Source organism: Tachysurus fulvidraco, chromosome 19, assembly GCF_022655615.1.
Source record: "Tachysurus fulvidraco isolate hzauxx_2018 chromosome 19, HZAU_PFXX_2.0, whole genome shotgun sequence".
Classification (NCBI taxonomy): domain Eukaryota; kingdom Metazoa; phylum Chordata; class Actinopteri; order Siluriformes; family Bagridae; genus Tachysurus; species Tachysurus fulvidraco.
In genome coordinates this window covers 21,498,311-21,522,112 of record NC_062536.1, presented here as the reverse complement: position 1 = coordinate 21,522,112, position 23,802 = coordinate 21,498,311, and the positions used below count along the sequence as shown (strand labels likewise).

General features: G+C 38.8%; 2 protein-coding genes, 1 long non-coding RNA gene and 1 pseudogene across 7 annotated transcripts in view; 2 read left to right on the top strand and 2 right to left on the bottom strand.

The window, feature by feature from the left end:
• The window catches only part of LOC125139576, a 12,964-nt pseudogene extending 5,178 nt beyond the window's left edge, over positions 1–7,786 (bottom strand).
• The window catches only part of LOC113650187 (B-cell receptor CD22-like), a 1,781,460-nt gene that overhangs the window by 1,076,351 nt on the left and 681,307 nt on the right, over positions 1–23,802 (top strand). The gene's annotated exons all lie outside the window — the stretch shown is intronic.
• The window catches only part of LOC113663360 (antigen WC1.1-like), an 870,979-nt gene that overhangs the window by 460,372 nt on the left and 386,805 nt on the right, over positions 1–23,802 (bottom strand). The gene's annotated exons all lie outside the window — the stretch shown is intronic.
• Positions 15,761–16,049, top strand: LOC125139599. Its single transcript, XR_007138629.1, has 2 exons — positions 15,761–15,804; positions 15,890–16,049. It is a non-coding gene; the product is annotated as an uncharacterized LOC125139599 (long non-coding RNA).

Here is a 23,802-nt window from a genome sequence, read left to right as displayed (position 1 = left end):
AAAAACACTTTGTCTCACAATAAAAATAAACTGTTACTCAATAAGGTTTATGACATGCTGATCAGTGTTTACAGTTCAGGGTCTGAGATTTCAATCAAACATCTAAGATTCTAAATAAAAGTTATCAAGTCTTATCACTGAGACAGAAAGCTGAAAAGTTAGCACACCCCTCTGACCTGCACAGGTGACTCCAGCAGGAGAGCAGTCAGTGTGTTTCTTCAGGGAATGATGACAGTCCCACAGGTGAATCTCATCCCCTCGACACTTCACTCTGTTCAGCCAGAAAGTCCCTTCACCAGAACCAAACTGATCATCAGCACTCAGTGCCGACCCACAACCCAGCTGTCTGCACACCACCTGAGCGTTCATGATGTTCCACTGATCATCACAAACGGAGCCCCACGTAGAGTTATGATACACCTCCAACCTCCCAGAGCAGCTTCCCTTTCCTCCACTCAGCCTGAGAGACCAGTGTTCTACATCACACACATCACACAAGAGGAAACACACCAATACTGAATAACAGCTCCAGTCACACAGCTCACTACAACACCATGACCATCTAACCTTATATTATACTCAACATGGTCTAGTTTACTAAAAACAGGTTTTGTGGTGTTCTGAAAAAGAATCTTATACCAACTAACTACAAACATCCTGAAATCCAGCTGCTAACTTTGATGTGTGATAAATAAATTAATTGTCTGCTGAATAAAATCATCTGAAGCAGTAAGATCAGACTTTGGTTTCTGTTTACTGATTTTATCTCTGATGGATTGGTTTTCATGAAATGTGAGAAAGATTGATGTCCTCAGGATGGATCTATGAGGAAATACATTAAAATTCTCTTAAAATGATTTTATAAATACAAGAGGAAATCTCTTCTGTCACCATCAAATCCACATGAAGAACAGGACTAAAAGCTTCTCCTTATATCTCCTTACTTGAGCAGTGTTTTTTGAGAGGGAAGTAAAGAGCAGTTTTCTGGTGGACGTGAAGACTTTCCATCATCTGCAGTAATAAAATCAATGAATTAATTTTTCACATGCAGGTTATGACAATGTACAGAACCAGAAAAGTCTGAATCCACTCACCTGTGCAGGTAATATGAACCACTTCATTCTGATTATTACAACTGTTCTGTCCCCAGGGTGAAGATGGACACTGCCACAGATTAGAGTCGTGTTTCCTACATTTCACATGATCCAGCCAGTTAGGAGCAGATTTTACTCGTGCTTCAGTGTATGACAGACTGCCAAGTCTTCCACAGTTCAGCTCTCCACACACCATGTTTGCCGTCTCATCAGCCATCTGATTGTAACACACATTACCCCAGGTTCCATTGTAGAACACTTCCAGATTCCCCTCACAGCACTCCGTGAGTCGGATCTCTTTAAACTCTGGTGAGAGAAGGACGACTTACACTTCATTTGAAAACGTCCTGTTTTATCCACACAGTTAAATATGTGTAAAATTACCTTTATGTAAAAATATATTTAAGATGGATTACATTTATTAACAAGTCCTTACTATCATGTTGAATTTCAGGAACTTTGGGCCTCAGTTTTGAAATAAAACATATACATATCTAACAGGTTTATTGTCAGTCATCACACTGTACCTGAGCAGACGACTCCTACGTCCTCATGGTGTCCACATTCACCCTCTTCACACAGCTGATATCTGCAGTTCCACAGGGACGTCTCGTTCCCCTCACACTCCACCTCATTCAGCCATATGGACCCAGTTCCAGGACCAAACCAGGCTGGTATGTGGTTACTGAGGGCCTCTCCACACTGCAGCTGTCTGCACACCACCTGAACATCCTCAATACCCCACGAGTCATCACACACAGTCCCCCACGAACCGCTGTGGAAAACCTCCAGCCTTCCTGCACAGTCTCCCCCAGAACCAACCAGCCTGATGGAGCTGTTGGTGGGGTTAAAAATACCTGCGTTGTGGCAAAAAAAACATAAAAATTAGGTGATTTATTTTTATTTTATCAATTAAACAAAACTTCTATAACTTGATAAAATATTTATTTTATCTGTAACTTCAATAGAAGATTTATAAAAACAAAGGTAATGTGTCGCACACCTGAACAGGTGATGTAGAGCTGTTCCCCGGAGCTGCAGTTGACAGGTTCAGCTTGTGCACTGCTGCAGTTCCTCAGATGTTCTTCACTCCCAGAGCAGCTGAAACCTGTTACACACATGTGTTTGTGTTCAGTGGTGGATGGAGAGGAGCGGTAGTTCAGCACAGAGCCACAGCCCAGCTGTCTGCAGAGCACAGACGCCTCAGACAGACTCCACGAGTCCAGGAGAACTCTCCTCCAGTCCTGAATGAAATAAATCTCCACCTCCCCCTGACACTCGCTCCCTCCAGACAACCGCACTCGCCTCTCATGAAGTGCCACAGAGGATCCTGAAGCAGAAGAAGGTCATTTAAATATTGTAATGAACTCTGACTTTATTCAGTAACGTGGTGTATGTGATGTTAATATCTCACCATTACAGATGACTCCAGCGTCATGTTTATGAGAGCATGCAGCTCGACTCCATGATGAGACGTCACATTGTGATAGGTGTGTCTCCTTCCCCTGACAATCAAACACATCAGCCCAGATGTTGTTACTCCCCTCCCCAAACCAGTCCACCTCCACCACAGCCACAGCACTCCCACAATCCAGCTGTGCACACAGAACATCTGCAGCTCTCATATCCCAGCTTACAGCACATACTGTGCCCCACACACCGAGGTACAGGAGCTCCACTCGACCAGAACAGGAGTCCGGTCCGTTCACCAGCCGAGCCTCTGTGTAACCTGAACAAACAGCCGAGAGCTCAGTGAAAGAGGAACATTAACACAGGCACCTTAAAGTTTGATTGACAGCTATGTGGTCTCTATTTAAACAGGAGTTACATCATGATACTTAACCAGAACACATTAATCCCACATCGTTGTCATGGGAACAGGTTGAGTGATTGAGTGAAGATGATGTTGGACAGAAGCTAATCTCAGATTCGTTTCCTCTACACTGAAGCTCCTCTGTCCACACCTGACCCTCCCCTCGGCCAAAAGCAGCTGATCCCAGAACCTTCACAGGAATCCCACAGTCCAGGTCTCGACACACAACCTCTGCAACCTCGACACATGGTCAAAGTCAGCATCACACACTGTGTACCAGGAACGTCCATGAAACACCTCCACTCTCCCAGAGCACCAGTGAGGACCAGCAATGAGTCTCGAATTCTGACCTGTGTTTTATTTAATTGTGTAAATATTGTTTTCAACAAGACAGAACATAAAGAAATCATTACAATGTTATCAAATGTAGCTTAAATAAATCTATTGTGTTTAAAGTATACTTAGATAAACATCTCAATTTTAATACAGATTATGTATTGCTCAAATTTAAATTAATCAATAATAATAATGTAACTTAGTAATGTTTGTTCTAAATACAGAAGTTTACCTGAGCAGGTGACTCCAGCATCTTCATCATGTCCACAGTCACTTTCCCCCCACCCATCTGACCCACAGTCCTTCAGTGTCGATTCTGATCCATTACAGCTCACATCATCTATCCAGATTGGTCCTGATCCTGGTCCAAAGTATTGTGGTGCATTTACAGCCTCCCCACAGTGCAGCTCTCTACACACCACTGCAGCATCGTTCATATCCCAGTCATCACCACACACTGTTCCCCACCGTCCATCATGAAGAACCTCCACTCTCCCAGAACAGGGACTTCCACCATTCACCAACCTCACACTGTCTGAGAGAGAGAGAGAGAGAGAGAGAGAGAGAGAGAGAGAGAGAGAGAGAGAGAGAGAGAGAGAGAGAGAGAATGAGAGAGCATGAGAGAGCATGAGGGAGAGAGAGAGAGAGATAGAAAGAGAGAGAGAGATACAGTGTTTACTTCAGTCCTGTCATCTGTTATGGTTGATGTCTAAATCCTATTCAGCTTTTCAACATAATACAGCAAAATTTCATGAAATCATTCCAACATAAATCAAAATGCTTTATGTTAAAAAATAGTGATCGCAATAAAAATGAATGCACTAATTAAATGTATCATAACAATCTGGTTAATAATCTAAATGTAATAGTTATTTTTACAAATACATTGGTTTACCTAAGCAGGTGACTCCAGCATCTTTATCATGGCCACAGTTACTTTCCCCCAAACCTGATGACAAACAGTCCTTCAGTGTCGACTCTGATCCATTACAGCGCACATCATCCATCCAGATTGGTCCTGGTCCTGGTCCAAAGTGACCATATTGTGGTGCATTTACAGCCTCCCCACAGTGCAGCTCTCTACACACCACTGCAGCATCGTTCATATCCCAGTTAAGACCACACACTGTTCCCCACTGTCCATCATGAAGAACCTCCACTCTCCCAGAACAGCGACTTCCACCATTCACCAACCTCACATTGTCTGAGAGAGAGAGAGAGAGAGAGAGAGAGAGAGAGTGTGTGTACTAATACTGTGTATGTAAATGTAAGCACTTGTTTGATCAGACTCTATTCATAAGACTGACGTGTTTTTTAGACCTGTTGTTTCATATACACCTGAACTATATTCAGGAATTTCTAAATTTTAATAAAGTTTATTTATTGGTCAAAATAAAATTAATCAATAATAATAATAATAATGTATAAGTAATGTTTGTTCTAAACACACAAGTTTACCTGAGCAGGTGACTCCAGCATCATCATCATGATCACAGTAACTCCCCCCCCACCCATTTGATCTACAGTCCTTCAGTGTCGACTCTGATCCATTACAGCTCACTTCATCCATCCAGATTGGTCCTGATCCTGGTCCAAAGTGACCTTCTTGTGGTGCATTTACAGCCTCCCCACAGCGCAGCTCTCTACACACCACTGCAGCATCGTCCATATCCCAGTCATCACCACACACTGTTCCCCACTGATCATCATGAAGAACCTCCACTCTCCCAGAACAGCGACTTCCACCATTCACCAACCTCACATTGTCTGAGAGAGAGAGAGAGAGAGAAAGAGAGAGACAGAGAGTGAGAGAGAGATAGACTGAGAAACAGAGAGACAGAGAGAGTGACAGTGTGTGTGTGTGTGTGTGTGTGTGTGTGTGTGTGTGTGAGAGAGAGAGAGAGAGAGAGAGAGAGAGAGAGAGAGAGACAGAAAGAGTGACAGCGAGAGAGAGAGAGAGAGAGAGAGAGAGAGAGAAAGAAAGAGAGACAGACAGACAGAAAGAGTGACAAGCGAGAGAGAGAGAGAGAGAGAGAGAGAGAGAGAGAGAGAGAAAGAAAGAGTACTAATACTGTGTATGTAAATATAAGCACTTGTTTGATCAGACTCTATTCATATAACTGATATGTGTTTTTTAGACCTGTTGTTTCATATACACCTAAACTATATTCTGGTATTTCTGCACATATATACTGAGAAAAACAGCAACTCAAACCCATTTTAAGACAAACAAAGATCTTTTTTCATGGTTGACCCATCAGCAGAGAAATGCTGGTTATTAGCAGTAATTTCTTTCTTAATCTTTTTTTTGCTTCACATTTCACTTTATTGACTGTGAATTTAAACTAAGCTGACTCTGAACTAACTCTAAGTTGATTCTGAGTTCACTCTGTAATTTTCTCATTATTTGGCCTTTTCAGGTGCTGAGATTTCACTGGATTTGCTTTTTCAGGCCTGTGAATGTGGCATTTTATGGACTTTTGTGGGTGTCACCTGAAACAAATCATCTGCACTCACCTTGTAATTTACAGGTGATTTATATTTTGGTGATTTTCTAATGTTTTAGGGGGAAGTCGTGGCCTAATGTTTAGAGAGTCTGACTAATAACACTACAATTGTGGGTTCGAATCTCGGTCCGGCCACGACTGAGGTGCCCTTGAGCAAGCCACCAAACCCCCCATCCGCTCCCCAGCCAACGCAGCATAAATGGCTGCCAACTGTTCCGGGTGTGTGTTCACGGTGTGTGTGCACTGCTGTGTGTGCACTTTGGATGGGTTAAATGCAGAGAACAAATTCTGAGTATGGGTCACCGTAATTAGCAGTATGTCATTTCATTTAATTTGTTGTATTTTTCACTTTCCCACTTTCCTGAATGAACACTTTGACTTTGTTCATTTGGCTTCGTTGATCACCTGAATGTGATGATATCAGGCAATAAATGTAGACTGTAATATAATGAGATAAAATCGAGATATTTCTTCTAGAAGACCCAGAAGATATAAAGACATCACTCCTATCTTATCCACAATGCACTGGCTCCCAGTCAAATTTCAAATTGTTATCAAATATAGTTAAAATAAATATATTGTGTTTAAAATATACTTACATAAACATCTAAATTTGAATAAAGTTTATTTATTGGCAAATTAAAATGAATCAATAATAATAATGTAACTAATAGTAATGTTTGTTCTAAACACAGAAGTTTACCTGAGCAGGTGACTCCAGCATCTTCATCATGATTACAGTTACCTACACGCCGAAGTGACCCACAGTTCTTCATTGTCGACTCTGATCCACTACAACGCGCCTCCCAGATTGGTCCTGATCCTGGTCCAAAGTGAGCAGAACGCAGTGCATTTACAGCCTTCCCACAGCGCAGCTCTCTACAAACCACTGCAGCATCGTTCTTATCCCAGTCATCATCACACACTGTTCCCCACTGTCCATCATGAAGAACCTCCACTCTCCCAGAACAGCGACTTCCACCATTCACCAACCTCACACTGTCTGAGAGAGAGAGAAAGAGAGAGAGAGAGAGAGAGAGAGAGAGAGAGAGAGAGAGAGAAAGAGAGAGAGAGTATCCACTAATACTGTGTTTGAAAATGTAAGCACTTAAAACATTTTTTTTTAAATCTCACAAACACATTTGCTCACTAACACACTCACAAACACTCGCACACACACACACATTCACACACACTTTCTCACACACACTCACACACACACACACTCACACACACACACATTTGCTCACTAAAAACCATTCACACACATACACACACTTAATCACACACACACAAACACACACACACACACACACACACAGACACACTCACTCACACACATACACACACACACACACACGCACACACACACACATATACACACACACACACTCACACACATTTGCTCACTAACACACACACACACACACACACACACACACACACACACACACACACACACACACTCACTCTCTCTCTCTCTCTCTCTCTCTCTCTCTCTCACAAACACACACACACGCACAAACACACACACACACACACACACACACACACACACACACATGTTAGTTCAGTTGTTTTTTTTACTCACACTAAATCATGTCTAAACTCTAAACATTAATCTCTCTCTGATTTTATAAGTGAGGCCTCAGAACAAACCCTGAGGATGATGTGTGTACTCTCATGTACAGCTTTTTATATTCTATAAAGATAAAACACTTTCACTGTTTATAAAGTTACAATCACTCCAGGAAACTTTCTTCATGTCATGATTAAAACTGGTCCCTACTGTTAAAGTGAGAAGTGTGTGATGTTTTCGTGTGAATAATCAGTGTGAACTTACCAGCTGCTGTGAGTGTGAGTGTGGATGAGAGAAGAATTAAAGTCAGACAGATTTCCATCTCCCTCCTCGCTGTACACGATGTGTTCACCTCCACTCGCCCAGAGAGACTGAGAGAAGTGTATCCCCTCATTCAGCCCCCTACAGAGAGACAGACAGAGAGACAGACAGAGGGAGAGAGACGGCCGCCAATCACACGCACTGTTACCTTATTAGAAAGATGAGAGGAAATCATCACACAGCCTCAATAACAAATCAGATGAGGCATCTTTCACTTTCTCCATATATATCAAAATAACGTCAGAGCTGATGAACAGAGCTCCACCTCCTGTCTCTGTGGTGTGTGACTGATGAACAGAGCTCCGCCTCCTGTCTCTGTGGTGTGTGACTGATGAACAGAGCTCCACCTCCTGTCTCTGTGGTGTGTGACTGATGAACAGAGCTCCACCTCCTGTCTCTGAGGTGTGTGACTGATGAACAGAGCTCCGCCTCCTGTCTCTGTGGTGTGTGACTGATGAACAGAGCTCCACCTCCTGTCTCTGAGGTGTGTGACTGATGAACAGAGCTCCGCCTCCTGTCTCTGAGGTGTGTGACTGATGAACAGAGCTCCACCTCCTGTCTCTGAGGTGTGTGACTGATGAACAGAGCTCCGCCTCCTGTCTCTGTGGTGTGTGACTGATGAACAGAGCTCCACCTCCTGTCTCTGTGGTGTGTGACAGATGAACAGAGCTCCACCTCCTGTCTCTGAGGTGTGTGACTGATGAACAGAGCTCCACCTCCTGTCTCTGTGGTGTGTGACTGATGAACAGAGCTCCACCTCCTGTCTCTGTGGTGTGTGACTGATGAACAGAGCTCCGCCTCCTGTCTCTGTGGTGTGTGACTGATGAACAGAGCTCCGCCTCCTGTCTCTGAGGTGCGTGACTGATGAACAGAGCTCCACCTCCTGTCTCTGATGAGAGTCGACCACATCACACACTGATGTCAGAGAGAGGAAACGGCTGTCGTACAGCATTAATTCCTGACAGCTGCACAGAGCAGATACACACACTGATAAACACACTGTAACTACATCAGTTACACATCCCTTCTACACACACACACACACACACACACACACTTCTGTTTAGTGAATTGTGTTTGTTCTCTTATCTTATCGTTATCGACCAAGTTCATCTTTTCTGCTCTAAAACTTTGTCCTGGTTTCCTTTGGGCCGAATAACTGAAAGTGACGTTTGGACTTTTTTCAGTGACGAACCCGATAAAGAGACTTAACTCACGTTAACTATAATCTAATCTTAGCCGTGTTAAACACAGAGAGATTAGATCTGATATAAGAGCCGTGTGACACGGTGTAGAGACGACTAAACAGTTCTAAGGCACAAGTCTAGTGCGGTACAACAACTTAGCCTGGCCTGTATCCTAGTGCATCATCCTCACTCTTGTTTCCTCTCCCTACACCACCTTCACCACCTGCCTGCCGGTGTGCTGATCCACAGAGCTGTCGGTGCTCTGATTAGCTCTGCAGGAATCATATCAGTGTTGGGAAGAGACTTTCTCACACTTTGTTCATTTTTATTGCTTTATGCAAATGTCCGGTATAAGAATAAAAAGTATTTTTAAAAAAAGCAAAGAAAGTAACGTAATAAATAAAAAATAGAATTATAATAAAAAGTATAAACTATATAAGAAAACTATATAAAAATATAAAATATAGACAGAGAAATAATGTATAAACATATGCATAAATATACATATACATAAATGTGTATGGTTTTTAAAGATTGTCTTTAAAGTGGACTTTAAACTTCATAGCTTCATACCGCCACCTACTGTGATGGAGTGTGAAGAGAATTAATTCTACATTTCTCCTCATCTCTATATCCTATATTTTAATCCACTGATCTTAATAAATCTCATGATTCCATTCATTTGTTTTCAGCTTGTCGCTCTGTAAACACCTTAATGTTTACAATTTAGTTTTACAATTTACAGAAACCGTAACTATCCAAAACCATCGGGGAACTTGAGTTTCTTCCTCTTATCATCTCAGGCAGTTTTTCCTCACCACCGTCACCTCAGGCTTGATCATTAGGGATAGATGTGTAGTGATAAATAAACTTTAACTATAAGCTCCTGAGCTGCAAATCCTGTACTTCCTGTAGGTGTATTTACCCAGCATGCAAAATCTGTAGTGGTGGAATGGGCAAATAAAACCTTTAAGGTCTGATGGGCAGGAAGGCAGTGAAGGCCAGAGTCCCATAGAATGATCCGGAGTAATGCTTGCCATGGCACTGGACTCTAACTTCAGAAGCAGAGAGGATGGTGTTGCTTCAGCACAACTTCTTGCACAGGTAATTAGTATTAAACATGAGATCTAATCTGATTGGTTCATTCTGAACTTTTCATTGGATGTGTTTTATTGCCATCTTGTGGATTCACCGATTTTTTTCAGATATTAAATACAAAACCGAATCCAATTTTCAAATAAATAAATCCAAACTGTACTGTCAGAACACAGACAGACTCATTACACTGTCAATATCAACCATCTAAACCATCTAACCATCATGCTTTCAGATCAGACACACAGACAGAAATATATAAACATTACACAACATTCATGAGACATTACATCAAAAAATGGAAAACAGAGTATAAACCTTTAAACAATGGACATTGTCTCCAAGCAGCTTTACAAATATATAAACATATAGAATTAAAATTACAAAGTTTAAAATATAATTAATATTTATCCCTGATGAGCAAGCCGGAGGTGACGATGGTGAGAAAAAACTCCCTGAGATGATATGAGGAAGATTTGAACCTCATCCTCATATAGTGACACTTTACAGTAAATAATGTCAATGTAAATAATGTCATTTCTACAAAAAGAAAAGTTTGTAGGAATGTTCGTAAAAGTTCGTAACATTTACAACTGAACACAAAATAAACACACAGAGATTATAGTATAAATATGTTCATTAATACACAATAGTAATAAATATTATTGAGCTGTAATAACAGTTATCTATAATGTAGTTAAATTAAATATAAGTTGTGAAAATCACATCAGAAACAAGAGAAATTTACTGAAGAATCTTTTGAAAGCTGTGGTATAAGAAATAAACCAAGGTGAATATATTGTAGGCCAAGTATACGGAGCTCTACTCATGTATAAATTTATTTATTAATAATTTTAAGTAATATTACATAATGTTTGCTATATTATAGAATTTTTAGTATTTAATTTCCAATTAAATGTTTAAATTAATAAACATACATGTACACCAGGCTTCAGGATGAGAAAGATTAATCATTTTAAATGATTATTTTACTAATTTTTATTAAGAGCATTACAATTTTGTATCCACAAGATGGCAGTAAAGACTTTTCAAACTGAGATTTCTGTTTAGTGAAATATTTTCTCTCACATGACCTGCTGGGGGCGCTGTTAGGATGCTGCTGTATTATTATTATTATTATTATTATTATTATTATTATTATAGATACAACTTCTAATATTACAAAGTTACAGATATGAGTGATTATAGAAGTGTTTTAATTACTTGATCCTAAACACTTTATACCTGTGTGCATTTCTAAAAATCTGTATATCAAAGAGTTAGGAGAGAGCAGCTGTGTGTGTGTGTGTGTGTGTGTGTGGGTGTGTGTGTGTGTGTGTGTGTGTGTGTGTGTGTGTGTGTGTGTGTGTGTGTGTGTGTGTTTGTCTGTTGGCGTTTATTCATTAAGATTAAGATTTTATACAGTTGAGTTTTTGAGGGTTTAGGGCCGAGCTCAGGGTGGTGCTGAGATTTGAACTCTCATCCTTCTGATCAGTATATAAATATTTATTTATTTTTACTGCCTGAGATGTTCTATAATGACACTGAACACAGATTCATCACTACAAAAGTCACTTAAATCACATCATGTCATTATATTATAAAATAACTTTTATTTAATTGATTGTTTTAAAAAAAATACATAAAGAATTTTAAGTAAGATTACTTAATGTTTGATATATTCTTCCACGCACCCAGTGAAGCAAGCAGGCTATGGCAGGACAGCACCTTATTGACTGGGGGCTGCCCAGCTTGAGGTGGGCGGTAGCTGTCCAATGAGACATGGTGATCTCTCCCACCATCGAAAGCAGCCCCTGGCGCCAAGATCTACGCCAATCGAGCTACGGCTTAGAACCGGTAGACTGCTGCTTCCCGTGTTGTGCCGACGCCAGAGACGATAATGTGTGTGTGTGTGTGTATGTATAAATAATTTTGGAGTGTGCTTATGGATATTTGTGTTCATCAGCCACAAGTGTGTTACGAAAGTCAGGCACTGATGTAGGTGAGGTAGGAAGGAGTCAGCGTTCACATTCATCCCAAAGGTGTTCATTAGAGATGAGATCAGAAAACAACCAGAAAGGTCAGGTGGCCCAATACTTTTGGAAATATAATGTATACCAAGTATATCACCAAGGCCATATCCCAAACTGTAGGGAGATTCCGGCTCTGTCCTTGAAAACAACTCAAAATTATTGTGATGTTTTACAAATGATATACTAAATGAATACTAAAAGTAGAAATAATACTAAAAGTAACGAGTCCATTTTGAAAATGTAAGAAGTAAAAAGTACAGATATTTGTGTAAATATGTAATGAGTAAAAGTGAAAAGTTGTCCGAAAAAAAATAGTGGAGTAAAGTACTGATACCAGAAAAATGTACTTAGGTACAGTAACGAAGTATTTTTACTCCGTTACTTCCCACCTCTGACACACACACACACACACACACACACACACACACACACATACACACACACACACACACACACACACACACACACACACACACACATACAGTGAGTAAAGAGTAAAGAGAGTTAATGGTAAGGAGACAACATCCAGACATCCCAGTTCACCAAACACTCTATGACCATTAACCCTCCAGATCTGCTCCTTTACCTGAGAAAAGCTATTCATAAAAATCTAAGCGAAACAAATGTGTTTTTATCCTGGACTTAAATACTGACACTGTGTTTGAGCCACAAACACTAATTGGCAGTCTGTTCCATAACAGTGGGGCTCTGTAAGAAAAAGCTCTGCCCCCTGCTGGAGACTTTTGTACTTGAGGTACTACCAAATATCCTGCACCCTTTGATCGAAGTAGGTGTGACGGATCATAAAAAACTAAAAGATCTCTCAGTACTGTGGCGTGTGACCATTAAGTGCTTTATAGGTTAGTAATAGTATTTTATAATCAAAGTGAAACCGATCTAGCAGCATTATTTTTTTGTAGCAATGAAAAAAGCCATGGCTTTCCTTCCATGCTAATCGAAATACTGATAATTTAGTTTGAGGACATTTATGTTCTAATTTCCTAGCTGATTGTTTTACAATTTTGTGTGTTGTCATTATACCAAGGTGCAAATTTTCTCTCTCTAATTACTTTCCTTTTAAGTAGAGCTACAATACTTGTAATACAAACTCATTTGGTTTGACCCATGTTTCTGTTAAACACAGAACACTAAACTTCTGATCTGTAACCATTCCATCATCCATAAGAGCATTAGATACAAGAGATCTTATATTTAACAGTCCTAACTTCAGATCGAAGGTGCCTAACAGTTTTCACCTCTCTCTCTCTCTCTCTCTCTCTCTCTCTCTCTCTCTCTCTCTCTCTCTCTCTCTCTCTCTCTCCGAACTTAACCTGGTCACTCAACACCAGCTCCGTTAGCACAGCAGAATCTCTACCTCTTACTAAGACTGAGAAAAGCCCATCTCCCTCCCCCCATCCTGACCACATTCTACAGAGAGACCTTTGAGATCATCCTGAGCAGCTGCATCATTGTCTGGTTTGAGAACTGCACCATCTCGGTTCGCCAGACCCTGCAGAGGACAGTGAGGACAGCTGAGAAGATCATTCACTTTGATCTATGTGAGAATAATTGTAAAAAATACTTAATCTTCTCTGATAATGTTGTAGACTTTCTGTACAGAGCATATTGTTCTCTCTCTCTCTCTCTCTCTCTCTCTCTCTCTCTCTCTCTCTCTCTCTCTCTCACACACTCACACACACACACACACACACACACACACACACACACACACACACACACACACACACACACACACACACACACTACCATAAGCAGCTCTACAACAAATGGTCCTGCCATAAAACACCCCTGCCTTAAACATTCTGTGTTAAAAGGATAGGAAATAAAGGGAGTGTAGGTACACATAAACACAGATGCACACACACACACATACCAATACACACACCCACTACACCCCCCCTCCCTTCTTGTACGACTATATATCTCTGTTTTACCTAATAAACTTTGGAACTTCTCTTTTAAAGACTGATTCGTGTGTTTCATTGAGACTTCCCCAAAAGCTTGTGGAGAACAGAAACCGAGCAGAGGACAAGAGGCTGAATTTAGTGATCCTGCCCAAGCGGCTGATGAGAATTCCTTACAGTTCTTGGGGCCTCGTCCGGGATACCAGTACTCGAGTAAGTGCTGATTTGGTATCTTGTCATACCGGTTAAAGTATAGGCACTTTCCTCGTGTACTGGTATCTATATTGGGGTTATCAGTATTCGGGTAAGTGCTGATTGGTATCTTGTCATATCGTTCAAAGTGTAGGCACTTACCTCGTGTGCTGATATCCATATCCGTGTATAGCTAAATCAATATTATCGAATTTCATCACTGGTTATTGAACCAGTGGAATAGCACGTGCAGAAAATGTCTCTAAGGTTAGAGGCTATAAATTTATTTGATCACCCTCTCTGTCTCGGTCGCTGGTCTCCAATTGTGTTGTGTTGATTGTGTTGTGTTGATTGTGTTGTGTTGTTTGTGTGTAATAATATTAGTTATACCTATAGTTGGACATGGGTAATTCAGGAACAAAATATCCTAAGCCAGACCACGAGGAAACTCCTTGTGACTGGATGAACCATTGTGGTCTATGTTGTTATACTACCCCCTGGCTAGCTAATTTAGCAGGGTGGACTGAATCACAACCTCAATTTTTGACATATCCTCGCAGTGGTACATTTAAACCTGAATATTTGGCATCTGCTTCATTCAAATATATGATGGCTTCGGTGACCCTGATTAAGATTATCAGTACATGACAGATGTGCATGGCTATAAGAAATAGATAGAAATGAAATTAATCTGGGATAAATATCACGCTATTCCAAACTCAAAAAAGAATTAAAATTTCTGCCGAAGTTTGATCCTCAAACTAAAGCGAAATCGCTAATCCTTTGTTCCTCACAACCTTCATGCATAATTGTAGATTTGAGGTGCAGAAGGTTCTTAACAATACAACAGTTAAATCTCTAGGGGAGCGAGTGCGCACCATGGAAGGTGTTCTGATTATTTGCCATTGAGGCATATCACAATAGAGAGATTAACAACCTGTGCAGCGCAGATTGATTGACACATGAGATCAATGCAACGCGAGAGTGATAAGCTTTTGAATGGCTCTCGTGGAAATTTGATGTCATAGATTGATTTGTCTGCGCAGTGCTGCATGCAGTCAAATACATGTAAACAATACACCTGTTTCATTATGTTCAGGCTGAATACAGATGCCCCTACACCAGGGGCGGTTCTGGACCTTTTTTAGGGTGGCTTCAGCCCCCCCTGTGTGTGATCTCAGCCACCCTGTATTGTAGTCTTTGTGTGTCTTCAGCTGTCTGCTTTATTTGAACGGAGAATCACAGGTACGTGCAGCGTGCATGCGCAGTCAGAGCTGGAGGTGTTTATCTATAACGTTAATCGGCGGAAAGACGCAAAGACGGCAACCAAAAGCAGTGAAATTTCACTATTCTTATTACCAGAGTTGTCGTATAATATAAAAAATAAAACTCTTTTTGTTTTAAATTCTCACTTAGGGCTAAACCCCCCTAAAGATGAAATCCTAGAACCGCCCCTGTAGGACCACAATGAGGTGGTGGAGGGAACTTCACTGAGTCTCATTTGCTCTGCTCGATCTCCATGTCCCTTCAAACCCCCTATTATTACATGGAGCTTCCTGCCTGAGGAGAGAAGACAGGAGCAGAACCACAACACCAGCTTCAGGTCCTCAAAGCTGAACTTCAACGTTACTCACCTGCATCATGGGCTCGATTTCACCTGCACTGCCACCTACCAGCTCTAGAACAAATCAGTACGGAGCTCTTATACTCTACATGTTCTGTGTAAGGGTTTAATCTTAATCAAGTTACATTCAGTAGACCTTTAATGATTTATGGAGTCTCCTAAATCCTGTTCCTCCTCCTTCAGATGGTCCTAGAAACACATCAGTATCAGTGTCTCCATCTGATTCAGTACTTTTGGGCAGTTCAGTGTCTCTGAGTTGTAGCAGTGATGCAAACCCAGCAGTGCTGAACTACACCTGGTACAGAGAGAACGGAGAGCAGATAGGAACCGGAGACCATCTCACCATCAACACGACTGATTCTACACACAGTGGTTTATATTACTGTAGAGCTCAAAACCAGCATGGAGATCACAACACCTCTGTGTTCCTGGATGTTCAGTGTGAGTATTTATTTGTCTTAAGATTAAAATTTTAATTGCAAATCTTGACTTAGTATATTTTTTAATTTTTTTTGGTGCATCTGGACAAACAGCCATAGCTATGCTCTATGAATCATACAAGTTATATGTGTAGGGTGATATGATAGGCTATTTAAAGACTAAAACCGAAGGGAACGTGGTATGTGTGTGTCTGTTTGTGTGTGTTTGTGTGTGTAGGTGGATGGGGTGTGTGGGTGATTGGGTGTGTGTGTGTGTGTGTGTGTGTGTGTGTGTGTGTGTGTGTGTGTGTGTGTGTGTGTGTGTGTGTGATGTTGTAGATAACATCGTTGGCTAACGTTCAGTCTGAGGGAGGGTGAGTTTTAAGTTCTTCTCCTAACACATTTAGGAATAAAGTCATACATATGACAGATCAATGTTATAACCTTTTATTAATTTCAACAACTAATTTCAAATAAATAAATAAATAAATAAACTGGTGTTAAACAATATGAAAGATGGTGTAGCGGGAGTGGAAAAGGGATTTCCACAAACCAAAACGCGTATCAAACATGTGAGTTTTAAGTACGTCTCTCCTAGATCATTTGGAACTAAGACATACATCCCAGATAGCAATTACGTTTGGGCCACATGTGGGTATTATCTGGCACATATGGCCTAGATGTGGCATGGCTATACAGATATGGGCCAAATTGTGGCCATATTTGTTTTGCCATAACTTAAAAATCGGCGAGAAATGCTCTCTTGGTTCACAACTCATTTTGAGTTATATGGCCCAGATAACACTGTGTAAGCTACGTTCAGGTGAGTGATTGGCACTTTACAGTCATATAATTGAAATATGCAGCATTATGTGTCAATATTGCATATTATTAAGCGTTTAGTTATTAGTTTAATTGAGGAAGGGGTCAAATTAGCTAATATTTTCCTCAGTTTAACAATACAGTTTAATGTACGCTAGGGCTCCGCTGGTATGGCGTTTTAAATTCCGATGTTTTTGGCTATAAATCAACAGTGCATGAGTAAAGTTGGCCGCATATTCACAGATTGGAGTTTCCCAAGTCAATAACTCCTGAGCTAAACGCTGTTACTACACAAATAACACCTCTTTTCTATCGTAGTAATGTAGAGAGGCAGCTACAACCCAATTTTCCTCAAAATCAGTTTTCCTCGGCGGTGGACAAAATACATGTCTCTATTTGTGAACCAAGGGACCGTCTGCAAAGTGCAAAACCCGAAAAGCGAATACTAAAAACAGTCAACTTGGGAGAAATGTCTTTTTGTATAATTTTTATGTTTATATGAAAATATTCCCCCCAAAAGTAAAACACATTTCCTCCAAGTAAGTGTTGTAGTATAACTATCAGGACATCAGTGATGTGTGAGCTGAATTTGGTGACGGTGGTTATTGACTGTTTTTTAGCATTCGCTTTTCAGGATTTGCACTTTGCAGACGGTCCCTTGGAATCTGTCTCATGCACTGAAAGTCATGCATGTCTTTTTTTTAAAGCAGAATACATCCAGTGGAAATTTTAACCAGCTGGTGAAAAAGTATTCTAAAAACAAAATCTAAATAATTTGTCATAAGAAATTATGGTATTATTATGGCCCATACAATTTAAAAAAAATTGTACAATTTGCAATTCCTTTCGAAAATATACTGGAAATTTTTTTTGGTCAATCAGATGTGGTTAATTATTGCAATTAAAATATTAAAGGAGGAAATTTATATTAAATTACTTTTTCTCCCATTATCCAGCTCTAACTTCCATATTGTATTGCTGCTAGCATTATTTAAATTCATCTTTATTGCAGAGACCGAGAGGGGGGGTAGGAGGGAGTGAATGAAGAAACACGAGGCCCAACAAAACACTGCCGACCCTCATTAGGCACATCAAAACTCAATTTAAGTTCTCTGTACAAGTTAATTTGATTTTTTTTGTGTTTTTTTTTCTTACTCTGAGTTAAACGCATTCTTAAATGTATTCTTATGTTTACTCTTAAAGCTGTAATTATTTAAACACTTGTTTTGAAGTAAATTGTTTTTAGTACATTTGTTGTTGAGTGTTTCATTTACCTTTAAGTAAATAAGAGTTTTACATACTGTCAGCTGCATGTGTGGCACATATGGGCCAATAGATTTTAACAAAACTCAACCATACTAAAATTGCATATAAGGCAATTTTTTTTTGCATATAAGGCAATTTTTTTTATTTGGGCCACATTAAATTGTATTATTTTTCTCATGTTTGGTGGAGTTATGGCACTCCTTTGGTTCAGTTCTTTCAAAGAAGAGGTGTGCCATATTTGGGCCACATAAAATTACATTTGGCTCATGCTTGGTAAACTTACGGCACTGATTTGGTTCAGTTTTGGCAAAGGAGATGTGGGCCATATCTGGGCCGACAAACACAAACTAATCTGGGCCACAGCTCAGCTGTTTATCTGGCCCAAATCTGGGCCAAAGGAAATTTGCTGACTGGGATATGTCAGATCAATGGTTTGACATTTCATTAATTTCTTAATTCATTAATGTGCTTGCTAAAGCACATTCTTATTCTCTTGCATACTTATTATTATTATTATTAATGTGCTTGCAAAGCACATTCTTATTCTCTTGCATACTTATTACTATTATTAATGTCCTTGCAAAGCACATTCTTATTCTCTTGCATACTTATTATCATTAATGTGCTTGCTAATTATTATTAATGTGCTTGCTAAAGCACATTCTTATTCTCTTCATACTTCTTCTTCTTCTTCCGGACACTTTTTCGGCGCGTAACCTGTCCCGCAGCTTTTGTCCTAGACCAATAAATGAGGTGTCAAATCGACCGGCTCATTGAGGAGAGGTGTGCTATCTATTTTGTAAGCGATCAGAATTCCAGAATTCCCAGTATGGAAGTTCAAAGAGGTGTTTTTTCCCCCATAGACTTGAATGGGGAATCTCTCTGTAGATGTGCTAACATCCAAAAGAGGGCAGCAGACACCAGTGAATCTGTCAGATCACACAACGTTGGAAGAAAAAGATCAAGGACGGAAGTACATTTTTCGGTCAGAAACGCGTTTTGGATTAAAGCGTTTTGGATTAAAAGCCTTACATATTCCAGTTCCTTAGACTCTTGGGGATTTTTTACAAGCATTTGTTTTGGAAAATATTACCCCAGTGAAGAAAGGTAAGCGCCGCCTATTTCCAGTGACTATCAAGTTGGATTAAATTAGTATGATGGCTATAAATCGCATTATGCTTTGTGTGTGGGCTTAATAAAATCCCGAGAGTCTAAGCTTTCAAACACTATAACATTTAACCGTGTATTTAATGCTTAAACCTAGTGGTCGCGTGCCTTGGACAGCACGGCGGTCACATATGTTGTTGTTTCTGCCATTTGTATAACTTTTTGTTGTTTTCAACTATCAGTGTAGTTTTTATAATTTTTTATTTCACTTTAAACTAATGTCCTTTTAAGAACAGCAACGGCTCTTTTAAGAGCCACCCATTAATTAAAATTAAGCGCATTTTTTCTTTGTCTCCTCACATTACATAATTATTTTTTGACATGATATGACACGTATATCACAAAGAATGATAAGAATGACTTTAATATAATAAAGCTTGGGTACTGTTAGACGTGCCATTCTTCACATTAGTGAATCCGTTTAGCATGCAGAGGTTCGGGGTTCGAATCCACCCTTGGACAGTTTTTTTTTTCTAAAACTTTATAATAAGGGTTCATTAGTTGACATTAGTTACCACATTACTTCCTGAATGATAGTAAAATCATTTTCTTTTAACAGAATGAGTGCAGATTACAATATTTATACCACAGTGTGGATGAATTGTGGAATTAGAAGGTGTTGATTAATTTCCTACAACAGCACGGCTCTGACAATAGTTATGACTTCAACATACTAATAAACATACATACAACAAACAACTTCAATGTTCTAATACGTTATCTTTCCTACAGTAACGTTGTTCACAGGGACTTGTAGGATGGACGTTACTCGTTATCTAAACCTAAAATAAACTGATTTAAAACATGTTATATAACAAAGAACAGCGTATAATCATTGATGGTGATGTTTTCTGATTGGAGACGTTAATTTAACATTTATGGAAGGAGTCTCGTGTATCAGCTCTTTGTTACATTATTTTAGCAGCTGCAGTTAAAGTAATCCTGAAAGTTGCAGCACCATCAGCAGCCCTACTTCCTGTCTCCTTGTATATAATGGGTAATGACAAGAAATTAGAATATTTTGTCTAAATAAACAATATGCAATCAAATGTAACGTTTTCCTTTCCATACTTAGTAAATATTGTGTCTTATGCAGAGTTTTATTTGCATTTTTAATAAATTCTTTATGTATTTTTTCTTAAACAAGTAATTAAGTAAAAGTTATTTTATAATATAATGTGATGATGTGATTTGATGTGACTCTTGTAGTGATGAATCTGTGTTCAGTGACATTATAGAACATCTAAGTCAGTAAAAATATATTCTGATCAGAAGGTTGTGAGTTCAAATCTCAGCACCACCGTGAGTGCAACCCTCGATAACTCAACTGTATAAAATCTTCTTCATCCTATTGAAAAAATTCCAACACACACACACACACACACACACACACACACACACACACACACACACACACACACACACACACACACAGCTGCTCTCTCTCTCCTAACTCTTTGATGTACAGATTTATAGAAATATACACAGGTATAAAGTGTTTATCTGGACACCCAGCCAGTTACTGTCATGGTTTATGTGGACTCACCCTCCATAATATTACATAAATGAAATCCCTGTAAAAAAAAAAAAACACACATATGTAATTCTAATATAAAGTGCATCTAACTGATTTGCACTCTTGGAAACTATTATTATTATTTTTTATTATTATAATTTATTATAAAATTTGTATTTATGTTATTAATATTTAGCAAAAATGTGCAAAATTTTGTGAGCATTTTGCTTTCATAAAATTTTAAACATGGGATCAAGCAGACATAAAAAAAAATCAGGAGTTGTAGTTGTATTCAGAAAAACTTCTATAATTAATCATATCTATAACTTTATAATATTATATGAAAACTATATTATTATATTAATAATAATAATAATAATAATAATAATAATAATAATAATAATAATAATACAACAGCATCCTATCAGCACCCCCAGCAGTTCATGTGAGAGAAAATATTTCACTAAACAGAAATCTCAGTTTGTAAATTCTTTACTGCCATCTTGTGGATACAAACTTGTAATGCTCTTAATAAAAATTATTATTAAATAATCATTTAAAATTTTTTAGTTTTTATAATCCTGAAGTCCAGAGTAAATGTGTGTTTATTAATTTAAATATTTAATTGGAAATTAAAAATTCTAGAATATATCAAACATTTTGTGATGTTACTTAAAATTATTAATAATTTATTCACGAGTGGAGCTCTGTATATTTGGCCCAGTTTTGATGTTGATTTTGTTTTATTTCTATTAAAACAATTTGTTTTTCCGGATGTCCTGAAATATTCACCTTGGTTTATCTCTTACTGTATACCACAGCCTTCAAAAGGTTCTTGTGCCGAGATTTAGTCACATTTTAAATAAATTATTTATGTATTTTTTTTAAACAAGTGATTAAATGTCTACAAGTGATTAATGACATACACACACACACACACACACACACACACACACACACACACACACACACATACACAAACACTCACACACACGCTATGAATTCATACCCGAACACCTGTGTCACAATTCACCTTATTGTGCTGAGTGTTTCGATATATCAGGCCAATGTTGTGGAACTTTTTTGATTTTGCATATACTGGAGGCTGTGGGAAAACTGAAAGGCCAGTCGGTCCACCAATTTAAACCTATGTCCAGAGTATCACCCTAAAGAAGCTGGCTGAGTTTGAGTTAGATAGCTAGAAAGCTTGCTGAGTTATAAACCTCTAAACGTTATAATGGGTATCTATGGCAAAAAAGACTGCTTTGAGACCCGGTTCTGTGAGTACCAGAACTCTTATCACTTAGAAAAGGAACAGCAACAAACTTCAGACCAGGGTCTACGCCATAACCGATCTTGGTGCATGTGACTCAAAAGCTCTAGGAGGAGTTACTCTGGATACATTTTTGTCTCAGAAGAATAAGCAAAACAGAATTTGTATTTAACAGACGGTGTGAGGACAGATGACCTGAGCACTCAGCTGTATCAGTGGGACTTAAATCCATCTGTATACAGCAGTGATCACATCAGTGTCCATGTTGGAGTAGTGCCGGTGTCTCAGTCATCTTACATGAAACCGTGTCTCTCCCCATAAAACACACGCTTTTATCACATAAAGCTCTAAAGTTCTAATGAAAGGCAGACAGACAGACAGATATAACAGAGACAGAAAGACAGAACTGATTAAATTCCCATTTGTTTAATGATCTAATGTTGAATAAATATAAGAAGTTCTTGCTACACGTTCAAAGGATGAGAGAATGAGAGTTTATATGTATTTTAATACAAATGGGGCATTATGTGATCAGCTGAGGGGAGATTTGTGTAGCCTCCATCATCCTGTATGTCTCAGAGGAGGTGATGAGCTGGAGACTCTGTGTGCTGTGGTCCGTGTTAGTGTTTCGTGTCATGTATGTGTTTAGTGTTTAACACATTGTTTAGACTTTGTGTATGTGTTATGATTGTATTTACTCTGTTAAAAACCTCCTGCTTGCTTTGTGAAATTGAAATGGATGAAAGTTAAACATGCTTTTATTGTAGAACATCCCTCAGATGGACTGATGTAGTAATGCACACAAGACATGTCCAGATGCAGCACAGATTTATTTCCAATACTGTTTTTTCTCTTTGCTATCGTCCCTTTGGGTATAACATGGATATTATGGTACTCTGGATAAGGATTATTGTGTATTATTGCACTACATCATTAAATCTATGTGTGTATGTTCTCCAGGTGAACTTTCCTGAACCCAGAGATAAAATCAGCATTGTTTGTTTTCTGTTTTTTGTTTGTTTCAGTAATTAATGTGTGACCTAATAATAAATGTGTTAAACTGAATCAGTTTGGTGTCATTCTGTAATGCAGTCGCAGCTCTTACTGGTTCTTAGTCTCGAGACATGTCATTACTAGCTGAAATCAATCCTCTGCCTGCTCACTCCACCATATGCTGGTGACTGCATGAATAACCAACTAAATCAACCAAAATAAACCAAAATGTTCATCAAAAATATTTATTTATTATTTTTTTAGTATTTAAGTTATGGTTAATTATGTTACCAAATATAGCACAACTTAAATAATTAAACTTAAATAAGCCCAAAAAATGTAAATTATACATTTATTAAGGACTTTGTTTTAAAACTGTCTAATAATGAATACTTTGGGAGATTTGTTTAAGTGTAATATCACTCCTAAAACCAGTTTATCTCATCAATAGAATAGAATAATTTATTGTCATTGTACAATGAAATGAAGGCTCACATTTAAAAGGAGCACACATTCAAATTCTAATTAAAGCAATACCACGACTGAGATGCCCTTGAGCAAGGCACCGAACCCCAAACTGCTTCCTGGTGTTTTGTTACTGATAGTTTGTTATTGTGTGTGGGCACGTGTGTGTTATTGT